This window comes from Diabrotica virgifera, chromosome 2 (assembly GCF_917563875.1).
Source record: "Diabrotica virgifera virgifera chromosome 2, PGI_DIABVI_V3a".
Taxonomy (NCBI): Eukaryota; Metazoa; Arthropoda; class Insecta; order Coleoptera; family Chrysomelidae; genus Diabrotica; species Diabrotica virgifera.
Window position 1 is genome coordinate 76,330,958 of NC_065444.1, and position 19,825 is coordinate 76,350,782.

Genomic DNA, 19,825 nt, shown 5'->3' on the forward strand with positions numbered 1-19,825 from the left:
TCTAAATTACGTATCACGCCTTTATCAATTCTACCTAATGCTTCTAGTTTCTTTTCCATTGTCACTGCAACATTTTTAAGTTTTGTTGCCATTACGTAGACAAAAAACACGCAAACACAAAATCTGAATAGATTTACGAACGATTACAGAACGGAAGCGAACAATACGACTGCGACTGTACTACATACAATACGGTCTCAATCAATCACAACGATGTTATGTTATTTAATAACAGTGAATACTAAGACCATTGTTTAAAAAATAATTTTTTAATAAACTTTTAGTATTTTTTTTTAACAATGCCAAGACAGTTTGAAATAAATAAAGGATACTACAGGTGCCTGTTGTTTCCGATAACACGACAATGAACGTCATGTCATCGTATATGTAGTTCAAATTACACAAATACCCATTATCTCTCAAATATTATATTACATACATTTTTATTGTTGAAATGTTTGATAAAAATCGGTCCGGGTTAGCCAGACTTCCGGGTTATCGGGGGCCGACTTATCGGGGTTCCACTGTACTCTGTCCTTTGAAATAACACTTTTTTTAGCAAAAACTTTCTTTGTTCATATATTTTAACTTATAGAACAAAAGTTTATTCTTTTTAAACATATGCAATTGTTTAAACAATATTTCACAAACAATAATCAAATTAGTTTGATTTTTGTGGAAATAAAATATTAAAATACAACAAAATATAGAGTAAGAATAACAAATATATTAGATAAAGATTGGAAGAAATTTTGGTGGAAATCAACTTGTGTGAATCGAACACCGCTGTCCAGCGCGTAGCACCAAAAATTAATGTTTATTTAAAAAATTCCTGGCGCCGTAGTTGTTAATCTATTTTAATTTTGCAAATTGCAAATGAAAGGTACAGTATTCTTCTATATGTAAAGAAAAATTCAACTTACTATCTGCTTTATTTTCAGTCCTGCAACATTTTGAAAAAATGAATTTTTTTTGTAAAAGCTGGATTACAAAATTTATTTTGCAGAATATTTTGAACCGATCTTAATCAAATTTACAGTATTTAGTCCTGTCGCCAAGGGGGGTACAACGGCCTCCTGTATTCAGATGGACTTACCCAAGTTTTTTTTATGTATTTTGACCCGTAGAACACGAATTTTTTGGGTAACAGTTGATCCGGATGTCGATAAGATTGTTATAAACAAAGAAGTTGAGGAATTACATAACACCGATTTCTCGCAAAACAAAACATGTTTTTGTAATTTTTGGGCCATTCTAACCAAAAAATGTTCCTGCAAATTTTTTCGTAGGATGCATAGTTTTCGAGATAAACGCGGTTGAACTTTTAAAATATTGAAAAATTGCAATTTTTGAACCCGAATAACTTTTGATTCAAAAAGAAAATAGCAATTCTGCTTACCGCATTTGAAAGTTTAAGTCAAATTATATCGGTTTTGAATATTTGCATTGCTAAAAATTTATTTTTTTATTGGTAAAAAAAGCTATAAACACATAGTGTTTCCCGTGCCTATTACATGCGTTTTAATGCATGCTACGTATAGTAGAAATAGCCTAGCTTGCACTTGTACCTATACTACCTACTCGTTCGATTTTAAACGAGAAATCATTGAAAACATCACTCAAGCACTAGGTGTTTATTAGCTTTTTTAACAATAAAATAATAAATTTTAAGCAATGCAAATAATTAAAACCGATATAATTTGACTTGAACTTTCAAATGCGGTAAGCACAATTGCTATTTTCTTTTTTAATCAAAAGTTATTCGGGTTTAAAAATTGCAATTTTTCGATTTTTTAAAAGTTTAACCGCATTTATCTCGAAAACTATTGAAAAAAATTGAAAACGAAAAAAATCGAAAAAAATTGTAGGAACATTTTTTGGTTAGAATGGCCCAAAAAATACAACAAAATGATTTGTTTTGCGAGAAATCGCTGTCATGTAATTCCTCAACTTCTTTGTTTATAACAAACTTATCGACATCCGGATCAACTGTTACCCAAAAAATTCGTGTTCTACGGGTCAAAATACATAAAAAAACTTAAGTAAGTCCATCTGAATACAGGAGGCCGTTGTACCCCCCCTGGCGACAGGACTAATTGTTTGACTATATCATAAAGTTTTTTTGTGTAAAATACGAAGGTCCTAAGTGTAGCATAAATGCCTCAAAAACATAAAATGCGACTACTTGTTTTTTATGGTTTTTTCGCAATTATTGCTATTTTGCAACAAGGGTGACAATTTTTAAAATTTTTAACTAATCCTGTATTGTAGAAAATTTAATTACGCAACTTTTATGTCAGTACAATTTTTCTCGAAAATGAATATTTTTAAAGTTATAATCAAAAAACCAAGAAAAAAATCGAATGGTTCCTTCATTTTTTGATATTTTGATTATTTAAACAATGTTTCGAACCTTTTTGAGTGGTAGCATAAATGCCTCAAAAACATAAAATGCGACTACTTGTTTTTTATGGTTTTTTCGCAATTATTGCTATTTTGCAACAAGGGTGACAATTTTTAAAATTTTTAACTAATCCTGTATTGTAGAAAATTTAATTACGCAACTTTTACGTCAGTATAATTTTTCTCGAAAATGAATATTTTTAAAGTTATAATCAAAAAACCAAGAAAAAAATCGAATTTTTCCTTCATTTTTTGATATTTTGATTATTTAAACAATGTTTCGAACCTTTTTAGGTTATAGGATAACTCAAATATTATTATATGAGTTATTTCCAAACAATTCCTGCAAAAAAATATGAGTCACCTCTCAACGTCCATCTCAAAACAGATGTGCCCTAGACTAATATGTTTTTCTGTGTATTTGTGTGTGAATCTGTGCACGAACATTTATCGACGTACAAATCTTCATATTCATTATTTTAGTATGTTTTAATCTAGATTTATATGTACATATTGAAATATTACTTAGATCCAATATGCTTTTCTTTATTTTGTTCAGACTATACTGGATTCCATAATATTATGTATGGTACTCCTGGTAAGATGTAGGTTTTTAAAACACAAGAATATCTTGGTAGAACTTTTTTTCTCTCTATCTTCTCCTCAGGATGTCTCTTAAAGCTGGTATTTCTTTTCATTCTACGAAATGCTCTTGTAATTAATTTTTAGATATTATTTTTCTCGTTTTCCTGAGGTGCCTATTGTCAGTTCTCGATTGTGTTCTCTCACTGAATCTGTCATATCATCTTGTCTGATTGCACTCTTAAATAACTGTTTACATTTTTAATCTTAACCCAATATTAATCCATTCAGATTAATATAGATATAGATCGGATATTTAAGCCTTGATCTCTACGTCCTACCAGGGACGTAGCTACCGCCGTATCAGCCGTATCAATTATACGGGACCCCCGACATTCAGGGGCCCCGGCGCGGCATGTCGAAACAAAAGTTCTAGTTAAAAAAAATTGAACAAAATTGAAACACTTAAAACGCTTTGAAATAATGTGTATTGTTTGGATATCGAAATTTTCGTGTAATGGATTCTTTATCTATCTTATTAAAAACAGAGCTTTTTGGTTTTCAAGCTACTTTTCATTGAACATTGTTCATTCATCATTGTCTGTGTGTGAGACACTGTATAATGTATAATGCCAAATTGCAATTTTTGTAATCGCCATACCGTTGAATATGTTTGAAACGTCTTGTATTGTTTGGGTATATTTTGCTGTAATCTATTCTTCATCTATATATTGTATTTATTTATATAAATTTCTACGGAATTACAGGTATTTCTTCTTCGAGGTAACAACTGGTTAGAGCAAATGATACTGACTTTATTCTCACATACATTGTATGTGGGGTACCACAGGGTTCAGTATTGGGTCCTCCACTTTTTCTTATATTCATAAATGATATCACTAATTTAAAAATCGATGGAAACATTTTTCTTTTTGCTGATGATACGAGTATCACTTGGAGCAACTCAAATATTGCAATTCTTTATGCAACTATAGTTTCTGATCTACTTACAATAAAAACCTGGTCCGACCCTAATTTACTCTCTTTTAAGGTGGATGAGACAAAAGCATTATTCAACCGTTGCTCCTTAATAACAGTCAGATTAGTACCGTTATTTCTATAAAATTTCTTGGTAATTTTTTTAGACAGCAAACATAATTGGTACCTTCTTATTGGTTTGTTAAGTAAGAAACTAGCCTCAGATTTCTATGCAGTAATATCTGTTTCGAAGGAAATCAATTTAGTGTCTTCCAAAATAACCTATTTTTCTTTGTTCGAGTCTCATCTTCGATATGGTCTCTCTTTTTGGGGTTCTAGCACAGCTGCCGAATCCGATATTATTTTTAAATTACAAGAAAGAGCCCCGGCGCGGCATGTCGAAACAAAAGTTCTAGTTAAAAAAATTGAACAAAATTGAAACACTTAAAACGCTTTGAAACAATGTGTATTGTTTGGATATCGAAATTTTCGTGTAATGGATTCTTTATCTATCTTATTAAAAACAGAGCTTTTTGGTTTTCAAGCTACTTTTCATTGAACATTGTCCATTCATCATTGGCTGTGTGTGAGACACTGTATAATGTATAATGCCAAATTGAAATTTTTGTAATCGCCATACCGTTGAATATGTTTGAAACGTCTTGTATTGTTTGGGTATATTTTGCTGTAATCTATTCTTTATCTATATATTGTATTTATTTATATAAATTTCTACGGAATTACAGGTATTTCTTCTTCGAGGTAACAACTGGTTAGAGCAAATGATACTGACTTTATTCTCACATACATTGTATGTGGGGTACCACAGGGTTCAGTATTGGATCCTCCACTTTTTCTTATATTCATAAATGATATCACTAATTTAAAAATCGATGGAAACATTTTTCTTTTTGCTAATGATACGAGTATCACTTGGAGCAACTCAAATATTGCAATTCTTTATGCAACTATAGTTTCTGATCTACTTACAATAAAAACCTGGTCCGACCCTAATTTATACTCTCTTTTAAGGTGGATGAGACAAATGCATTATTCAACCCTTGCTTCTTAATAACAGTCAGATTAGTACCGTTATTTCTATAAAATTTCTTGGTATTTTTTTTAGACAGCAAACATAATTGGTACCTTCTTATTGGTTTGTTAAGTAAGAAACTAACCTCAGATTTCTATGCAGTAATATCTGTTTCGAAGGAAATCAATTTAGTGTCTTCCAAAATAACCTATTTTTCTTTGTTCGAGTCTCATCTTCGATATGGTCTCTCTTTTTGGGGTTCTAGCACAGCTGCCGAATCCGATATTATTTTTAAATTACAAGAAAGAGCAATAAGGTATCTGTTTGGATACCTTATTGCAGCTCAATACAACAGCACATTGCAGAAGCTACTTCAAAGATCACGGAATTTAAACACTTCCTTCTATATTCTAGAAACTGTTTGCTTAATTTGTAAACACCTAAGTACATGTCTTTCCAACAAGACCTAATCATGACTACTCCACCATAAATTCAACCCTTGATGTCTATTTACCGATCCCGTCCACTGAGTTATAAGTACTGCAACAACTTTCCCCAAGTTCCGTAAAATGACAAAAGCCTATCGATCTGAAAGACCATATTCGGTAGAAAAGTTTCTATGAATAACTAAGAAAGTACAGTTACCCTTACTTACAAGTAACTAAAGTATTTTTATCTATATTTGGGTGTAATACGGAGAACTTATTAGTTCCTAAGGTTGTATTATACAATTTGCAATTTATTTAAATTTTGCAATAGGTTGTTTTTGTTTTAGTTTATTATCTTTAATTTTGCAACTTTGACGATTTATATAATTTCAGTAAACTGTATTATTTGTTTTTGTTTTTTTCCTACTCTTTGTAAACTTTGTCCATAAAATCGTAAAATTTTCAGTGATAATTAAGTATAAATATTTCTATTCTATTCTATACAAGCGTTTTTGCTGCTTTTGTTAAACATTTTTTTAGCACTATTCCTTATCAGTCGTGGAAAAGGGCCCCGCGACAAACTTTGATAGGGGGCCCCTGTGGGGTTAGCTAAGCCACTGCGTCCTACGTAATAGACCGTTAACAATTCTGAGTATATGTACTGGTTTATAGAATAAGAGATCAGTAAAGACTTTATTTTGCAACCTCTTCAAGCTTCTTTTATCTTTTTGTGCTCTTCTTCAATTTCTTTACGATATTCTGTTAGCCAACTTTCTTCCGCTATATTTTATTTATTTCCCTATACCTACATATTTTATATGGTCTTTTGTTTTAGTTTTCCTTCTGCAGTTTGAATAAAATCTGTACATTCGAATATAATGCTCATCGTTGTCTAGTTTCTGAATTATGATCAGTTATTGATTGTGTTCATCCAGTGGTTCTTGCCTGTGGCTATGTTTGATGCCTGAATGTCTCTTCCATCAGCAGATACGAGCTACTCCAGTGCATTTTACAAGGTAAAATTGAAGGAAAAAGGGCCCCAGGACGAAGAAGAATATCCTGGCTTGCTAACCTGAGAACATGGTATAGAAAAACCTCAACACAACTATTCCGTATAGCAACTAACAAAGTCATCATAGCCAGAATGATCGCCAACGTTCGTAACGGGCAGGCACCCTAAGAAGAAGAAGAAGTGGTTCTTCCATATCATCATTATTTTTCTAGTTACACTATCGGATATCTCTTTACACTTAGTCTAATAGGCAATTGACAATTCTGAATATACTTTCAAAACGATAGATCAGTAAAGACCCCATTTTTCAATCCCCACAGGCTTCTTTTACCTTTTTGTGCTCTTTGATAATGTGATGTTTTCTTTTGGTATTCTTCAATTTCTTTGCGTTACTCTGTTAGCCACTTCCCTATCGCTATAGTATATTTTATGTATTTATCTATATTTTATATGGTCTTTATTTTTATGCCTCTTTATTCTTCCATTAATTGGATGATATATTCTTCATGTCATCCATAGTTTTGTTGTGTTATGTGTTGAGATTCCGTGTCACTGCTGAATTGAATAAAAATTTGGAGCTCTCTTGCCTTCCACTTCACTCTTGGACTGTGCCGTTGGTTGCTTTTACTTGGGGGGTGAAAGCCACCCCTCTCGTGGGGTGGCAACCCCACGACGGGACTTATTTTAAACCTACGTTTAAAATAAGTCCGAAATGGATAAACTGACTTACTTTAAGCCTACGTTTAAAATAAATCCGAAATGGATAAACTGACTAATTATAAGCAACTTTTGTTTTATAGAGTTTTTCCACTAATTCAATACTTTTTGAGCTGCAATAAAATTTTCATTTTCAACAAAAAAAGAACACGTTTTTAGACGGTTTTTTGCAAATAACTCAAAAAGTAGTTTATCGAAAAAATTATTCTTAGCAAAATGTACCATATAAAAAACTAAAAAAAATTAAGTATGTAAGTCTGTAGACCCAATAGAAGCAAAATTGTATCAAAAACCTCAAAACACCAAAACTTTTTTTAAAAAAAGCTTTTATGTTTGTTTTTTTTTTAGTTTCTAGTATCAAAACTAAGCAACTTACGCTCAAAATAAAGTTGATCCCTTTTTTGGGAAAAAAGATCGTGAAAATCACTTTAGCATCCCAAATGAAATTATTCATTACAATACCGCTTTTCAATTTACCTACTTTACTTTGTTTATATGATCGGTAGGTTTCACCGGTTCAAAGTGCTTATTTTTGAAAGAGTTGTAGTTGAAAGGGCTTGAACGAGTCACTAATCACGAGTGTAAGCAAACTTTGAAAGCCATATCTTAACCAATTTTTGTCTTAGAGAAAAACAAAAAAGAATCCAAAATATTCAGAAAAGTGACACCAACAAAAAAAATCCAAAATATTCAGAAAAGTGACACCAACATTTTTTTACTCTTCAAGATTTATCATATCGCTAATACTTTTCAACGTATTTTGAACAGAGGCTCAACAATTTTAACCTGTAATGGTGTTCTTCCTGAAATAATCCTCACCCAGAAATCCGAAAAGAGGCTCGGTTAAGTTGAGTTTCGGAACATCTCAGGAGATGCTGTCATTTCTTTATAATTTTTATTACTTTTTTGTTACATTGGAGGAGGTATTTTCATTACTTTGGCCTGAAAATATTTTTGGATGTTTGATGCCTGAATGTCTTTTCTATCAGCATCATGTTCTATATAATTTAGCCAACAACACATCAACAATCCAACCAAAGTGCAGTATTAACGCACACTCTATATTTTTCTGGCCTATGTTTTCTGTATAGACCAGGATCTCTATTGTAAGGACTGTTCTTAGACCAGACATTTAGCACAAAATAAATCGATTTTAAAATACACCACCTAGAGATTTGCAAATTTTTGCATTGTGTTCAGGATGATGTCAGGAAAAAAGTCTACCATAGAAAAATGGGCGGAAAGGCATAATTGCATAATTGCATCCAAAAGTGTATAAATATGTCAAAATAAGTGTATTAAGGGCCAGATTTTGTTAATCGGGGATTTTTGGGGTCGCTGAAGACGAATACGACATCAGAACCGAACACCGGAGCACCTAGTGCCCAGGTTCACTGCTAAGGCACGTTATCCACAGTTTCGAGGGTCTTCGGCACTAAATTTATGCAAACAGATTACTCGGGGGGTTTTCGGGATTACTGAACAAGAAATCGTCATCAGAACCGACCCCCGGTGCACCTGCTGTCCAAATACCCTCAAAACTCCAGAAGATAATATATGCCTTAGCAGTGACCTTAAGCACCAGGTGGCCTAGGCCTAGAAAAGCCAGTTCTGATTCATTCTTATTCAGCGACCCCAAAAACCGCCTAGTAATCTATTTCCATGCATTCAGTAACGAAAACCTTCGAAACTCCAGGGGATGACGTCCCTTGGCAGTGACCGTGGACACCAAGTGCTCCCGGGGTCAGTTCTGATGGCGTATTAGTATTCAGCAACTAGAGCTCCACTTTCCCGGCCCCTTTCAATTTTCCGGGAATCGGGAGTCGGTAATTTGGATTTCCCGAGAATTCCCGGGAAACGGGAAATTTAAAAATAAAAAGAATAAATTGTTTTTGATTTAATTTTACAATGCAATTAGTATAAAAACGTATAAATTTGATTACAAATTAAAAATGTTTAGAGAACTTCAAAATTTTAAAGGAAATTACTTTGTTTATATGATCTGTAGGTTTCACCGGTTCAAAGTGCTTATTTTTGAAAGAGTTGTAGTTGAAAGGGCTTGAACGAGTCACTAATCACGAGTGTAAGCAAACTTTGAAAGCCATATCTTAACCAATTTTTGTCTTAGAGAAAAACAAAAAAGAATCCAAAATATTCAGAAAAGTGACACCAACAAAAAAAATCCAAAATATTCAGAAAAGTGACACCAACATTTTTTTACTCTTCAAGATTTATCATATCGCTAATACTTTTTAACGTATTTTGAACAGAGGCTCAACAATTTTAACCTGTAATGGTGTTCTTCCTGAAATAATCCTCACCCAGAAATCCCCGGGAATCGGGATTTCCATTTTTTACTTATTTCCCGGGAAATTTGTCCCGGGAATTTCCTGGGAATGCAGCTCTATCAGCAACCCCAAAAACCCTGTTGTAATCTGTTTACATCCATTTAGTACCGAAATCACCCGAAACTCCAGGAGATGACGTGACCCTAGACACCAGGTGCTTTGGGTGTCGTTCTTATGGCATATTTGTTTTCAGTAACCCTGAAAGCCTTAGCACTGGGCACCAGGTTTTCCGGGGGTCGGTTCTGATGGCTTATTCGTGTTCAGCGACTCCAAGGACCTCCAAGTAATCTATTTGAATCAATTTGGCTCCGATAACCTTCGAACTTCCAGATGAAGATATTTACAGCCATTTTTCTATAGTAGGCTTTTTTACTGACATCATCTTTAACACAATGCAAAAAGTTGCAAATCTCTAGGTGCTATATTTAAAAATCGATTTATTCGGGTGTTTTTAGAGCTAAATGCCCTCGTCTGGTCTATCTATAACCAAATGTATTGAGATAAAATAATTTAAGAGAATTTTTGTTGTATTACAAAATAACAAAACAACATAGTTTTTCTGTTAGGTACAGCAGCCTACTTTAAAATTTTAAAACACAATAGATTTGAATGCGATATCGTGTACAAATTAATAATAGAAAAATTGGTATTCCCACATTTTATCTTTCAATTTTTAAGTGCGATAGTATAATGATTGAGCAATAATGATTATTGTATTCCTGTAAAAATACAAAATGAATTACTTACTATAACTCGTTATAACCACATTTTACATTTCCCCCAACCGATGACAGCAAACGCATGGACATAAATTAAATGACGTGACCTACGGGTATTACCATTCACTTTCCTTGAACATTAATAGCATTATTTTTTTCATAACTCCACAAATCTGATCAAGTTACATAAATTGGGTTAAAGTTAGGGTGCGGTGACAAAAAATAGGACGGACTTTAATAGGCCAAGTGTTCAGTCGCCGAATAGTAATAGTACATGTTGTGAGACCACTCCCGTCTGAAAAAAATTCCTGATTCGGTTTGTTTGCGGATTCCTGTTCAAAAATATCTCCTTTAAACAAATCACAAGGGTTAAAAATTTTTTCAACAATCACATGTATACCATACAGATCTTCTTCTTCACGTACCATGTCCTTTCAGTTTCAGAACATTGGTTACCATCATAGCTATCTTAATTTTATTCACTGCCACCCTAAATGAGGGGTCTTCATAACATTGAGACCATAATTTCATTTGCTTGAAAAGTACTAGTAATACACATAACCTAAAAAATCTGGTTATGAAAATTTCTCTGAATTTTCAAGCATATTTTCTTTTAATGTTCAGACCGATTTCCGGGGGGAAGTCAACTAGTTAATTATTTTTCTTTTGGTTCCTATTCGTTTCGAATATTGGGGATCATTCTGGCTATAATTATTTTATTAACGGATTCTTTAAGTAGATTATTTGTTGTGGAGAACCATTTTCTCAGATTTTTTTACCCATGTTATTCTTTTTCACCCAATTCCTCGCTTTCCGAATACTTTGCCTCGAAGGACTATTTTCAGTAATCTGTAGTGCCGTTTCTCATTATGTGTCCGAGATATTCGAACTTTCTTCTTTTAATCGTCAACATCACTTCTCTTTCTTTCCCGATTCTTAGTAGTACGGTATCGTTAGTAGGATTGTATCTATAATATTGAGAAGATATACAGGGTGTTTGGTAAAGAATGGGCCATGGCTTAACCTTAGATTCCTGAGGTTAAAATAGGTCGATTTAAGCTAACTTACCTTAGTACAAAAGTTGATAATAACCGAAATACACGGTGTTAAAGTTAAACTTGTATTTTATTTATTTTTTAATATTTCCTGACAGGCATAGGACAACAACACGAAATTTGGTAAGTGATGGTGGTACTGTTTACCCTAATAAATTATGTTAAACAAACGTTTCTGGCTACTACCAGAGGCGTACGACGGGAGAACGTGAATGGTTGACCCTTCCCAAATTCTACGTCACTGGCGGAATTGCTATTTTAGTGCAATTTTTTGATTCTCCAATAATTTCTATGTAAATAACATACTCTTCATTCGTAACGATAAAGCCATTAGTTTTCGAGATATTTGTGTGCCTTTTCATTTTTAACTTCAAATATCTAGAAAACTAATGACTTTATCGTTACGAATGAAGAAGATATTATTTGTATAGAAAGTATTGGAGAATTTAAAAATTATGCTAAAATAGCAGTTTCATCAGTGGCGTAGAATTTGGGAAGGGTCAACCATTCACTTTCCCCTATCGTACGCCTCTGGTAGTAGCCAGAAACGATTATTTAACATAATTTAGTAGGATGTACAGTACCTACACTTTCTGCCAAGTATCATAAGGATATGTCAAATAGTTTTATAGTACCGGGCAAACATAGATCTTAAAGTTTTAAATAAAAAATAAATTATTAAAAAAAAGAATACTTTTAAAATAATTTGACATATCCATGTCGTACTTGGCAAAAAGTATAGGCACTGTACACTCTACTAAATTATGTTAAATAATCGTTTCTGGCTACTACCAGAGGCGTACGACAGGGGAAAGTGAAAGGTTGACCCTTCCCAAATTCTACGCCACTGATGAAACTGCTATTTTAGCATAATTTTTAGATTATCCAGTACTTTCTATGCAAATACATAATATACTCTTCATTCGTAACGATTAAAGTCATTAGTTTTCGAGATATTTGAAGTTAAAAATGAAAAGGCACATTTATTTTGATTAATGTATTATGCTCCATCGTTTTTAGCTTCAAATATCTCGAAAACTAATGGCTTTATCGATACGAATGAAGAGTATAATATTTACATAGAAAGTATTAGAGAATCAAAAAATTGCACTAAAATAACAATTCCGCCAGTGGCGTAGAATTTGGGAAGGGTCAACCATTCACGTTCCCCCGTCCGTACGCCTCTGGTAGTAGCCAGAAACGTTTGTTTAACATAATTTAGTAGGGTATACAGTACCAGCACCACTTACCAAATTTCGTGTTGTTGTCAAATGCCTGTCAGGAAATATTCAAAAATAAATAAAATAAAAGTTTAACTTTGACACCCTGTATTTCGGTTATTATCAACTTTTGTACTAAGGTAAGTTAGATTAAATATACCTATTTTAACCTCAGGAATCTGAGGTTAAGCTATGGTCCATTCTTTACCAAACACCCTGTATAAGATCGTCGGAGCCTTACTTTTATCTCCAGATTAAGGTTGTGGCTTTTAAAGAGTTTGGCCATGTTGTTGAATGCACCCATAGCCTTCTCTATTCTACATTTTACTTCTTGTGAGTGATCCCATTGTTCGTTTACTATTGTTCCAAGATAGGTAAACTGTTTTACTCAGACCACTGGTGTATCCTTGATTAACAGTTGGACGTCTCTAATTTTATTTCTGCTGATGGCCATAATTTAGTTTTTGATATGTTTACTTGTAGTCCAAATCTTTTACTTACTTCATTTACTTTGCTTATTAGTCCCTGTAAACTGTTTAAACTGTAAAAAAAACTAAAAAAAAAACTAAGTTTTCAATCTAATAGCACATAAAACAACATCCAAAAATGTTATTCCACATCCTACCAGACTGAAAACAATGGGAACCTTCTCTGGTAACACCTCCGAGGCTTCTATAATTTGCAAGCCATAACGAATGCTGAGACTAAGGAAGATGAGGGAATTTTACAATTTATAATTCACGTCCCATCTGCTCAGCGCGGTAAAGTTCCAACGAGAATGGTTCCCTTCGTACTCCAATCAGAGTAAATATGTAAATCAAACGAACAAAATGGCAGAAATCTGTGACTGCACGCCGGGGTTTGTCCTAGTTGGGTCATAGAGAGCAGCATATGTGCCTCCTGATGAAAGACTAATAAGTTTCGAAACCGGTAGAGGTGCTTGCTGCACTCTCTGATTGAACTGGAATAATAACGCGGCTGTAGTTTCGTGTTGCAACGAAATTGAAAATGGTTATTCATTTTTATTTACATATTTACTCTGATTGGAGTACGAAGGGAACCATTCTCGTTGGAACTTTACCGCGCTGATCAGATGGAACGTGAATTATAAATTGTAAAATTCCTTCATCTTCCTTAGTCTCAGCATCCGTTATGGCTTGCAAATTGTAGAAGCCTCGGAGGTGTTACCAGAGAAGGTTCCCATTGTTTTCAGTCTGGTAGGATGTGGAATAACATTTTTGGATGTTGTTTTGTGTGCCATTAGATAGAAAACTTAGTTTTTTTGCTAGCAGTTGCCGCTAGGGCATCCCTGCCATTTCGTTCGTTGCAATCCGTGACTGCACGCCGGGGTTTGTCCTAGTTGGGTCAGAGAGAGCAGCATATGTGCCTCCTGATGAGAGACTAATAAGTTTCGAAACCGGTAGAGGTGCTTGCTGCACTCTCTGATTGAATTGAAATAATGATGCGGCTGTAGTTTCGTGTTGCAACGAAATTGAAAATGGTTATTCATTTTTGTTTAAACTGTCTGTAAAAATAACGGTGTCATCTGCATAGCGGATGTTGTTTAGGCGTTCTTCATTTAGGAGTATCATGTTCGCAATTTTCCAAGGCTTCACTAAATATTTCCTCTGAATATAGTAGGTTAAATAATATAAGAGAAAATGTACATCCTTGTCTAACGCCTCGCAGAATCTGGATAGCTTCCGCCGCGACGCGTCGGTTAATCTCCAATATTGGTTCTTATTGGGGCTGATTGATTCCAGTATAAATTTTGTATTATACGTCTGTCTTTATCATCTATTTGGGCTTTTGTTAGAATATCCATCATTTTTCGGTGTTGAACTGTATCAAATGCTTTTTAGTAGTACCTACATTACATACACAAAGCAGGTACAGATGTCGCAAGTCCAGTGGTGTCATGGCAAAATTAGCAGTGCGGGAACGCAGTGCCGGAACGCACTGCTAATTTTTGTTTACAAAACCTAAATTCTCTATTGTGGCAACAACGCATTGTGCGAAATAAAAGTGTTAAACATTTTCACCAGAGTTTATTCCGATTTTTGAGGTAATAGTGCGAAATAAAATATTAACTATATGCGAACATTTGTATAAGGTCATAAACTATCTAAAGTGCAAAAAATAGTGGCAAAAATCGGCCTATAAGTAACTTATAGAACATTTTATGTTAATCAAAACAAACGACATTTTATAAATTCCAGTTCTTTTGACAACAGATAAGAGAACAAGTCTTGATCAAATTAAAAGCGACGTTGCCGGTTTTCCAAAAAGTTTTAAAAATCCAAGAAAGGAAATCAATCAATTAATAATAAACTAAGTAAACAAGATTTCGAAGTAAAAAGAATTTTAATATATTTAAAGTCATACTCAATTATTGCTTGAGAAGTTCTAGAGCCTTCGCCGGGTCGACTGGGGAACTAGAGCTTATCGCTTGCTTTAATATAGAGTACAAATACATAAAAAATGGTGGATAGTGATAATGATTACACCTCAGAAGACAGTAAAAAGAGAAGTCTAGAGATAGATGCAGACAATATTTTTAACAAGAGCAAGAAACTATCCAGAACACCAACCAAACAACAGAAAGATGAAAACAAAATTGATCAGCTTTTAAAAATGATGCAAAATTTAACAGATCAAACACAAAGTTTAACATCGGAGGTAAAAGGAATAAAAGAAGAACAACGAGAATATAGAAATGACCTCCGAGAATTAAGAAAAGAAATAAATGAATTCAAACAAAGTAACCAACAACTACAAAAAGAAAATGATGAAATGAAACAGGAACTAAAGATAGTGAAAATGAAGGTAGAAAAGTTCGAGAAAGAGAGAAAAGCTAACAATGTTATTGTCCAGGGTCTACCGATGGATACAAATAACCCAAATGTAGTCAATGAGGTTATGGCAGATTTCGTGGAAAGAGAATTAGGTATTAAAGTAGAAATAGAAGAAGCTTATAAAATAGGGGACAAAACATGTCTTGTAAAACTAAAAAACAAAAATGAAAAAATAAAAATTATGAAGAACAAAAACAAACTAAGGAATTCAAAGCCGGAAATATATATCAATAACGATCTAACGCAAGAAGAGATGAAAATACAACAAGAAATACGGAGAATTGCAAAATTTCAAAAAGAAAACGGTAAGAACACTAGAGTAGGTTATCAAAAATTAATTATTGACGGGACTGAATGGAAATGGAACAAAGAGAAGAATGAACTGGAAAGGGCAAAGCAGGACACGCCAAAAAACTGATAAAAAAACAAATATTGGATACAACACAAAAAACGGACACGAAAATGGCAAAGGAAAAGGACCTGAACAGATTAGATAAAATAAAACATACGAACACAAAAAAATATAATAAAAAACCGAAAAAATGTGATCAACTAAAAATAAGTACGTGGAACATCAGAACAATGCTTGAACCAGGAAAAATGCAGGATATCGTCTCAGAACTAGAAAGATACCAAATTGATATTGCAGTGATTCAAGAAATCAGATGGGCAGGTCAAGGAGAAATAAATAGAAAAAACTACACACTACAGTACTCGGGACATGAAAAACAAGGTCAATATGGAGTCGCTTTCATAATTATGGGAAAAATAAAAAATAACATTATGCAATTTAAACCAATAAATGAACGTATGGCTTACCTGAGAATTAACGCCAAACCATTTAATATATCAATCATAAACGTATATGCCCCAACTGAAAGTGCTACTGCGGAGGAAAAAGACAAATTGTATGAGGAACTCGAACGAGAAATGGAGAAGTTACCTAGAGAAGACACAATACTGGTAATGGGAGATTTTAATGCCCAAATAGGTAAGGAAGACTACATTAACCAAGTAGCAGGTAAGCACACAATACACGAAAAAACTAACGACAATGGCCAACGATTATGTAATCTAGCATCTAGTACCAATATGATTATCGTTAGTACAAAATTCGAACATCCCAAATACCATAAAGTGACGTGGATTTCCCCAGACCAAAAAACATGGTCACAAATAGACCATATTCTGATTACAAGAAGGAAGCAAACATCGGTAACAGACGTGAGGTCCTACAGAGGTGCACATGCAGACACAGACCATTTTATGGTGACTGCAAAAGTAAGACAAAAAGTCAAAAGAACACTAAAAAACACGACAACAAAAAATAAATGGCACGTAGAAAAACTGAATACTCCAGACATAAGGATTAAATATGCTGATGACATGAACAAAAAACTGAAGGAACAATCTAAACCTACAAAGGATATAGAAACAGAATGGAGAAATATAAAAAAATGTATAAATGAAACAGCGGAAGTACACGTAGGGATAAAAAGAAACAAAAAAAGACAAGAATGGTATAATGAAGAATGCCATAAAATGTTAAAAAAGAAGGTAGAAATGAGACAAATGTGGATAAGAACAAATAGACAGGATTATAGGGAAGAATACAATATAATAAGGCATGCATGTAAGAAAAAAATAAGGAAAATTAGACGTGAGTGGTTGGATGATAAGATAAAAGAAATAGAAAAAGAGAGTAAGAACAGAAACACAAAAGAATTCTATAAGAAAATTAGTGAGCAGAACAAAACGTTTAAAGGAAAGATAAAAAGCATAAAAGATAAAAATGGAAAAGTATCAGAAAACGATGAAGAGTATAAAGAAATTTGGACTAACTATTTTAAAGAATTATTAACAGAACAACAAGATCAAGACCTAAATGAAAACAGAGGAGAAGAGACAATGATGTTAGGAAACCAGCTACAAATACCAACAAAAGAGGAAGTTGAGGAAATTATTAATAGCAGCCGTAATGGTAAAGCCTCAGGATCGGACTGTATCAATATGGAGCTTATAAAATATGGTGGTGAAGAATTAAAAGATAGATTATACAATTTAATAAAAGACATATGGGACGAAGAAAAAATGCCGGAAGAATGGTACAAAGGACAAATTATCACGATTCATAAAAAAGGAGATCAACAGATGTGTAAAAACTACAGAGGACTGACGCTATTAAACACAGCATATAAAATCATGTCCGCCTTAATACAACGAAGACTGACCGAAGCTACCACGAATATCATAGGACACTATCAATGCGGATTTGTTAAGGGAAAGTCTACAACAGATGCCATACATACAGTTAAACAAATTATGGAAAAAGCTCATGGATATAAAATAGAAATTGAACTGCTTTTTATAGATTTTCGACAAGCATTTGATACAATAAATAGATCAAAACTAATGGTAGCTCTGAAAGAAATGGGAATACAACATAAATTAAGAAGATTAATACAAATGACAATGAGTAGAACTGTAGTTAGTATAAAAACTCAAGTAGGCGACACAGAAGAATTTGTCATCAATAAAGGGGTGAGACAAGGAGATTCATTATCAGCAACTCTGTTTAATCTTGCCCTAGAATACGTCGTCAGGAAGATCAACAAAGGCACCCTCCGAACGAGAGAAGGACAAATAATAGCATACGCTGATGATATTGTGCTAATAACAAAAAATAGAAAAACAATGGAACGAATGTTAAACGAAATGGTAACAGAAGGAAAAGTAATGGGATTAAAAATAAACCAAGAGAAAACCAAAATAATGAGATTTGACAAAAACTTTGAAAACAGAAAGGTTAGAGTAGGAGAATACACTTTTGAAGAAGTCGAAAAATTTAAATATTTAGGAATATTAATAACAAACAATGGAGAAAGAGAAACCGAAATCAAAGAAAGGATTATTACAGCAAATAAGAGCTTCCATGCAAATAAAAAATTACTTAAAAATAAGTTATTGAGTAAGAAATCAAAAATGAAAGTATACAAAACAATAATTCGACCGACGATGATGTATGCAGCCGAAACTCTTAGCATGACAAAAAAACAAGAGGAAAACCTTAGAATACAAGAAAGAAAAATACTAAGAGCAATATTAGGACCAATAAAAATAAATGACAATGAATTTAGACAAAGAACGAACCTTGAGTTACTGGAAGAAATTGAGGAGGATATAGTACGTAAAATAAAACAGCAAAGAGCAAAATGGCTAGGACACATATGGAGATCCGGATCAACTACGACGATATACTCAATATTGGAATGGACACCAGCTGGCAAAAGAAGACGTGGAAGACCAAGATCTACATGGTTACAAGAAGTAGTAAGTGATCTCAACAATGCGGGCATACGACATTGGAAAGGGAAAACCAGAGACAGGAAAGAGTGGAGAAAAATAACAGAGAAAATTAAATAACGAACATGAGGACTGATCTACCTCAAAACATAGATCTAGAGAGCGTAAGCGGCGTAACCCCTAAAGGGGTGTTTAGCCACTATATATATATATATATATATATATATATATATATATATATATATATAATTCTCTATTATTTTTTTTTTCTTTTCTTAACCAGTGTGGGAACGGCGTTCCCACGCGTTCCCACACCATGACACCACTGCGCAAGTCATATCTCTGCATATACATATACTAAACTAAACAATGCATCTCTCGTACCTACGCCGTTCATCAATCCAAATTTTGTATCTCGTATTCTTATTGAATAGTTAATTAAGAAATGTAATTTTTATTACACCAACGAATGCCATATAAACATAATACTAAATATAATCGTTTACCAATAAATATTACTCATCAATTCTGATTGATGAAGATTCATATAAATGCCTGCTATGTACGCAATCTGCATTATTTTTCTTAGACAATTCAAATAATTATCTTATGTACTTAAGTTCAATTATAGTTTAATTTTATAGATAACAATAAAATGAGATAAGATGAGATAACTGTCATTTGAATACACTTTTATTGGTATTTTATAGATAATAAATAAATAAAAAAATATTTATTAGACAATAATTGATTAATATATCAAACAGAATAATATTTTTAACAGTTTTTATAGTCTATTAGTAGCAGATTGTGCTGAATATAAAGTACTTTTCTAGTATTAGCTGCAATGTTTAGCAATTGCTTTCGTCATGAGTATCTCAAATGTGGATTTCTTGATCTTTTTACTATACTTTTCTTTATTATATACTAATGACTTCCACAGTTTCCACTGTATTCCTTCATTTCCTTCACTCAACCGTTTTCTCCAGTTCTTTCTAGTTTGCCAGTCCCCTTCCAGCAGATTTCTTCTTTCCATTGCTTCGTCCACTTCATATTTGAAAGATCTTCGGGATCTGCCTCTATTCGTTCTTTCTATTGGCACAACTCTGTTATTCTGTTTATCCAACGTTTTTTGTCTACTCTTCTGACATGTCCCTACCAGGTTAATTTCT

At 33.3% G+C, this 19,825-nt stretch overlaps 1 protein-coding gene across 4 annotated transcripts in view; it reads left to right on the forward strand.

Moving 5' to 3' along the window:
- LOC114334513 (V-type proton ATPase 116 kDa subunit a 1) overlaps nt 1-19,825 on the forward strand; it is a 189,568-nt gene that overhangs the window by 104,735 nt on the left and 65,008 nt on the right. The window contains exon 1 of one of the 4 annotated variants that reach the window (XM_028284570.2): nt 19,432-19,477. The exons of the other annotated variants lie outside the window; for them this stretch is intronic. The gene's annotated coding sequence lies outside the window, so the exon portion shown is untranslated. Of the gene's footprint in view, nt 1-19,431; nt 19,478-19,825 lie in introns of those variants that run through there. 4 annotated transcript variants of the gene reach the window in all.